This window comes from Oncorhynchus keta, unplaced genomic scaffold (assembly GCF_023373465.1).
Source record: "Oncorhynchus keta strain PuntledgeMale-10-30-2019 unplaced genomic scaffold, Oket_V2 Un_contig_3255_pilon_pilon, whole genome shotgun sequence".
Taxonomy (NCBI): domain Eukaryota; kingdom Metazoa; phylum Chordata; class Actinopteri; order Salmoniformes; family Salmonidae; genus Oncorhynchus; species Oncorhynchus keta.
This window is the reverse complement of record NW_026287158.1, coordinates 648-7,500: the sequence shown is the minus strand read 5'-3', so window position 1 is coordinate 7,500 and position 6,853 is coordinate 648. Positions and strand designations below refer to the sequence as shown.

Sequence of the window (6,853 nt, the reverse complement as noted above, 5' to 3'; positions counted from 1 at the left end):
GTGTGTGTGTATATAATGTGTGTGTGTATATAATGTGTGTCTGTGTGTGTGTATATAATGTGTGTGTGTATATAATGTGTGTCTGTGTGTGTGTATATAATGTGTGTGTGTGTATAATGTATATAATGTGTGTCTGTGTGTGTGTATATAATGTGTGTCTGTATATAATGTGTGTATATAATGTGTGTCTGTGTGTGTATATAATGTGTGTCTGTGTGTGTGTATATAATGTGTGTCTGTGTGTGTGTATATAATGTGTGTCTGTGTGTGTGTATATAATGTGTGTGTGTATATAATGTGTGTATATAATGTGTGTCTGTGTGTGTGTGTATAATGTGTGTATATAATGTGTGTGTGTGTGTGTATATAATGTGTGTGTGTATATAATGTGTGTGTATATAATGTGTGTGTGTGTATATAATGTGTGTGTATATAATGTGTGTGTGTATATAATGTGTGTATATAATGTGTGTGTGTGTGTGTATATAATGTGTGTGTGTATATAATGTGTGTATATAATGTGTGTGTGTGTGTGTATAATGTGTATATAATGTGTGTGTGTATATAATGTGTGTCTGTGTGTGTGTATATAATGTGTGTGTGTATATAATGTGTGTCTGTGTGTGTGTATATAATGTGTGTGTGTAAATAATGTGTGTATATAATGTGTGTGTATAATGTGTGTATCACTGCAGCATGATGTCTTTGAGGTTCTCCTGCAGTATGGTGTCTTTAACAGCGTGGAACACAAAGCGGATGTTCTCCGTGTCGATCGCCGTGGTAAAGTGATGAAACAGAGGTTTCCCACGGTTACGCCGCTTACGACTGAATGATTGCACCAGGAACGCCTGCAGAGAGAGAGACAGACAGAGAAGAGGTTTGAGAGTTTGTGTGTACCTGGTCAGGTGTGTTTGTGTACCTGGTCAGGTGTGTTTGTGTACCTGGTCAGGTGTGTTTGTGTGTGTACCTGGTCAGGTGTGTTTGTGTGTGTACCTGGTCAGGTGTGATTGTGTACCTGGTCAGGTGTGATTGTGTGTACCTGGTCAGGTGTGATTGTGTGTACCTGGTCAGGTGTGATTGTGTGTACCTGGTCAGGTGTGATTGTGTGTACCTGGTCAGGTGTGATTGTGTGTACCTGGTCAGGTGTGATTGTGTGTACCTGGTCAGGTGTGATTGTGTGTACCTGGTCAGGTGTGATTGTGTGTACCTGGTCAGGTGTGATTGTGTGTACCTGGTCAGGTGTGATTGTGTGTACCTGGTCAGGTGTGATTGTGTGTACCTGGTCAGGTGTGATTGTGTGTACCTGGTCTGGTGTGATTGTGTGTACCTGGTCTGGTGTGATTGTGTGTACCTGGTCAGGTGTGATTGTGTGTACCTGGTCAGGTGTGATTGTGTGTGTACCTGGTCTGGTGTGATTGTGTGTACCTGGTCTGGTGTGATTGTGTGTACCTGGTTTGGTGTGATTGTGTGTGTACCTGGTCAGGTGTGATTGTGTGTACCTGGTCTGGTGTGATTGTGTATGTACCTGGTCAGGTGTGATTGTGTGTACCTGGTCTGGTGTGTTGTGTACCTGGTCAGGTGTGATTGTGTACCTGGTCTGGTGTGTTTGTGTACCTGGTCAGGTGTGATTGTGTGTACCTGGTCAGGTGTGATTGTGTGTACCTGGTCTGGTGTGATTGTGTGTGTACCTGGTCTGGTGTGATTGTGTGTACCTGGTCTGGTGTGATTGTGTGTACCTGGTCTGGTGTGATTGTGTGTGTACCTGGTCAGGTGTGATTGTGTGTACCTGGTCTGGTGTGTTTGTGTACCTGGTCAGGTGTGATTGTGTACCTGGTCTGGTGTGATTGTGTGTTGGTCAGGTGTGATTGTGTGTACCTGGTCAGGTGTGATTGTGTGTACCTGGTCTGGTGTGGTGTGATTGTGTGTGTACCTGGTCAGGTGTGATTGTGTGTACCTGGTCAGGTGTGTTTGTGTACCTGGTCAGGTGTGATTGTGTGTACCTGGTCTGGTGTGATTGTGTGTACCTGGTCAGGTGTGATTGTGTGTACCTGGTCAGGTGTGATTGTGTCCTGGTCTGGTGTGATTGTGTGTACCTGGTCAGGTGTGATTTGTGTGTGTACCTGGTCTGGTGTGATTGTGTGTACCTGGTCAGGTGTGTTTGTGTACCTGGTCAGGTGTGATTGTGTGTACCTGGTCAGGTGTGTTTGTACCTGGTCAGGTGTGATTGTGTGTACCTGGTCTGGTGTGAGTGTGTACCTGGTCTGGTGTGATTGTGTGTACCTGGTCAGGTGTGTTTGTGTGTACCTGGTCTGGTGTGATGTGTTACCTGGTCAGGTGTGTTAGATCCTACCTGGTCTGTGTGATTCTGTGTACCTGGTCAGGTGTGTTTGTGTGTACCTGGTCAGGTGTGATTGTGTGTACCTGGTCTGGTGTGATTGTGTGTACCTGGTCAGGTGTGTTTGTGTGTACCTGGTCCAGGGTGTGATTGTGTCCTGGTGTGTGTTTGTGTGTACCTGGTCTGGTGTGATTGTGTGTACCTGGTCAGGTGTGATTGGTCCTGGTCAGGTGTGATTGTGTGTACCTGGTCAGGTGTGATTGTGTACCTGGGTCAGGTGTGATTGTGTCCTACCTGGTCCAGGTGTGTTTGTGTACCTGGTCCAGTGTGTTTGTGTACCTGGTCAGTGTGTTTGTGTGTACCTGGTCAGGTGTGTGTTGTGTACCTGGTCAGGTGTGATTGTGTACCTGGTCAGGTATGTGTTACCTATAGGTCCAGTGTGTTAGATCCTACCTGTAGGTCCTGTGTGTTAGATTCTACCTGTAGGTCCAGTGTTAGATCCTACCTGTAGGTCCTGTGTGTTAGATTCTACCTGTAGGTCCTGTGTGTTAGATTCTACCTATAGGTCCTGTGTGTTAGATTCTACCTGTAGGTCCTGTGTGTTAGATCCTACCTGTAGGTCCTGTGTGTTAGATTCTACCTGTCCTGTGTATTGGATTCCCTGGTCCTGTGTGTTAGATCCTACCTGTAGGTCCTGTGTGTTAGATTCTACCTGTAGTTCCTGTGTGTTAGATCCTACCTATAGGTCCTGTGTGTTAGATTCTACCTATAGTTCCTGTGTGTTAGATTCTACCTGTAGGTCCTGTGTGTTAGATTCTACCTATAGGTCCTGTGTGTTAGATTCTACCTATAGGTCCTGTGTGTTAGATTCTACCTGTAGGTCCTGTGTGTTAGATTCTACCTATAGGTCCAGTGTGTTAGATCCTACCTGTAGGTCCTGTGTGTTAGATTCTACCTATAGGTCCAGTGTGTTAGATCCTACCTGTAGGTCCTGTGTTAGATCCTACCTGTGGGTCCTGTGTGTTAGATTCTACCTGTGGGTCCAGTGTGTTAGATTCTACCTGTAGGTCCTGTGTGTTAGATTCTACCTGGTCCTGTGTGTTAGATTCTACCTGTAGGTCCTGTGTTTAGATTCTACCTGTCCTGTGTGTTAGATTCTACCTGTAGGTCCTGTGTGTTAGATTCTACCTGTAGGTCCTGTGTGTTAGATTCTACCTGTAGGTCCTGTGTGTTAGATTCTACCTGTAGGTCCTGTGTATTAGATTCTACCTGTAGGTCCAGTGTGTTAGATTACCTACCTACCTGTAGGTCCTGTGTGTTAGATTCTACCTGTAGGTCAGTGTGTTAGATTCTACCTGTAGGTCCTGTGTATTAGATTCTACCTATAGGTCAGTGTATTAGATTCTACCTACCCTACCTGTAGGTCCTGTGTGTTAGATTCTACCTGTAGGTCCTGTGTGTTAGATTCTACCTGTAGGTGTGTGTTAGATTCTACCTGTAGGTCCTGTGTTTAGATTCTACCTGTAGGTCCAGTGTATTAGATTCTACCTGTAGGTCCTGTGTGTTAGATTCTACCTGCCCTCCCAGCCTCGAGGGGTCTCCCCTGTATTCTGGGAAGTGTTTAGTGATGTCAGCCTGGCTAGCTTCTCCACCAGCAGGTCCCAGTCTTGTTGAGGAAGAGGATGATGGACACGTTGAGGAAGAGCTTGTTGTTCACGATCGTCTCAAAGATGTTCATGCTCTCTACCAGCCGATTGGTCCTCCGGTCCTCCATCAGAACCTATGGGAGAGGAGGTGAGAAATGTCTCCCTTCCGCTTGACTCACGTAAAACTGAAGATGTGGTTTCACCCCCAAAACCTCCCAGCTACATCAACACCTCATATACTCAGGTCTGGTGGGTGGGTGTACCTACTCATCTGTCTGTCTGTCTGTCTGTCTGTCTGTCTGTCTGTCTGTCTGTCTGTCTCTCGGTCTGTGTCTCTCTGTCTCTCGGTCTGTGTCTGTCTGTCTGTCTGTCTGTCTGTCTGTCTGTCTGTCTGTCTGTCTGTCTGTCTGTCTGTCTGTCTGTCTCTCTGTCTGTCTCGGTCTGTGTCTGTCTGTCTGTCTGTCTGTCTGTCTGTCTGTCTGTCTGTCTGTCTGTCTGTCTGTGTCTGTCTGTCTGTCTGTCTGTCTGTCTGTCTGTCTGTCTGTCTGTCTGTCTGTCACCTACCTGGTCGTACTCCGGATGATGACACCATGAACAGTATAGATGTGATTCCGTCGAAGCACTGAAACCATTTCTGTCTCTGTGACCTCTGACCCCCATCAACCATCTTAAACGGAATCTTCTTTATGATAAAGTCGTGTTCTCAATTCCTTTAGTACGCCTTCCGTGCAAACAGAATGTCCTGCCGACTAGGGATATAGTTCTGGAGAGAAAGGAGAAAGGATGGACGGATGGAAAGGGAAGGAGTAGAAGAGGAGGAGAGAGGAGGAGTAGAAGGAAAAAGGAAGATGGAAGGAGAAGGAAGGAAAGGAATAGAGGATGGAAGGATGGAAGAGGAGAAGAGGAATGGAGAAGGATAGAATGGAAAGAGAGGGGAGGAGTAGAGAGGGGAGAGTAGGAAGGGAGCAGAGAAGGATGGAGGAGAGGGGAGGGAAGGATGGAGGAGAGAGGGGAGGAAGTAGAAGAGGAGGAGAGAGAGGAGGAGAGGGAGGGAAGGATGGAGGAGAGGAGAGGAGGAGAGAGGATGGACGGATGGAAGAGGGAGGAGAGAGAGAGAGAGGAGGAGAAGGGAGGAGAGGGAAAAAGGATGGGAGAGAGGAAGGGAAGAGGATAGACGGATGGAGGAGGGAAGGAAATGAGAAAGGAGGAAGGAAGGGAGGAAAAGAGAGGAAGAAGGAAGGGAAGATAGAGAGGAAGGGGGAGGGAGGAGAGGAAGATGGAAGAAAAGGAAAGGAGGAAGGAAGAGGGATGGAGAAGGATGGAGGAGAGAGGGAGGAGAGAGGATGGAAGGATGGAGGAAGAGAAGAGAGGAGGAGAGAGAGAGGGAGGAGAGAGGATGGATGGATGGAAGGGAGAAGAGGGAGAGTAGAGAAGGAAGGGAGAGAGAGGAAGGAGAGAGGAGGGGATGGAGGGAGAAGGAAGGAAGGAAAGAAAAGAAGAGAGGAGGAGAGAGGAGGAGAGAGGGATGGATGGATGGAGGAGAGAGGGGAGGAGTAGAGAGGGAGGAGAGGAGGAGGAGAGAGGGAGGGAAGGATGGAGGAGAGAGGAGGAGAGAGGAGGAGAGAGGAGGAGAGAGGGATGGAGGAGAGGAGGAGAGAGAGGGATGGACGGATGGAGGAGAGAGGGGAGGAGTAGAGAGGAACAGAGAGGAGGAGAGAGGGATGGACGGATGGAGGAGAGAGGGGAGGAGTAGAGAGGAGGAGAGAGGAGGAGAGAGGGATGTAAGGATGGAGGAGAGAGGGGAGGAGTAGAGAGGAGGAGAGAGGAGGAGAGAGGGATGGACGGATGGAGGAGAGAGGGGAGGAGTAGAGAGGAGGAGAGAGGAGGAGAGAGGGAGGGAAGGATGGAGGAGAGAGGGGAGGAGTAGAGAGGAGGAGAGAGGGATGTAAGGATGGAGGAGAGAGGGGAGGAGTAGAGAGGAGCAGAGAGGGATGGAAGGATGGAGGAAGAGAGGAGAGGAAGTAGAAGGAGCAGAGAGGAGGGAGGGGAGGAAGGATTGGAGGAGAGGAGGAGAGAGAGGAAGAGAAGGAAAGAGAGGGATGGAAGGATGGAGGAGGGAGGAGGAGGAGAAGGCAGAGAGCAGAAGGGAGAACAGTAATATTATCATGCTCTTTGATTGTTTTTTAATTGTCAGTTATAACAACAACAGTATTCAACAATAATGTAATTAAATAGTCAGTAATACTAACAGATTGGGAGAAGTGGCCAGAGTTCTGACATTAAATGTGAAATGGTAAAGCTCAAGCCCACTCACCGGCTAATCGGTCCGGAATTATCCAGGAAGTATTTCACCGACTCACTCTGTGAACAGGAAGAAGACAACAGTCGTTTTGATCTTTTTATTCCATTGTTTCCATTGGGGCCCGAACATGGGCCTTTGAAAGTATTTGCTATATAATTCAGCCACACACACAACAAACACTCTTCCCACTGAGCAAGCCATCAATTCAACGTCTATTCCACGTTGGTTCAATGTAATTTCATTGAAATGACGTGAAAACGACGCTGATTCAACCAGTATGTGTCCAGTGCGAAAAGACGTTGATTCAACCAGTGTGTGTCCAGTGCGAAACAACGTTGATTCAACCAGTGTGTGTCGTGTGCGAAACGACGTTGATTCAACCAGTGTGTGTCCAGTGCGAAACAACGTTGATTCAACCAGTGTGTGTCGTGAGCAAACGACGTTGATTCAACCAGTGTGTTTCCAGTGCGAAACAACGTTGATTCAACCAGTGTGTGTCCAGTGCGAAACAACGTTGATTCAACCAGTGTGTGTCGTGTGCGAAACGACGTTGATTCAACCAGTGTGTGT

General features: G+C 47.5%; 1 long non-coding RNA gene and 1 pseudogene across 1 annotated transcript in view; both read right to left on the bottom strand.

Annotated features, from left to right (window-relative positions):
• The window catches only part of LOC127923786 (uncharacterized), a 1,469-nt gene extending 1,350 nt beyond the window's left edge, over positions 1-119 (bottom strand). Inside the window, exon 1 of the long non-coding RNA XR_008115379.1 lies at positions 1-119. This exon is cut by the window's left edge and continues 1,077 nt beyond it. This is a non-coding gene — a long non-coding RNA (uncharacterized LOC127923786).
• A 474-nt stretch (positions 120-593) lies between these two features.
• Positions 594-6,342, bottom strand: LOC127923785 (guanine nucleotide-binding protein subunit alpha-12-like; annotated as a pseudogene).
• Positions 6,343-6,853: the final 511 nt, after the last annotated feature.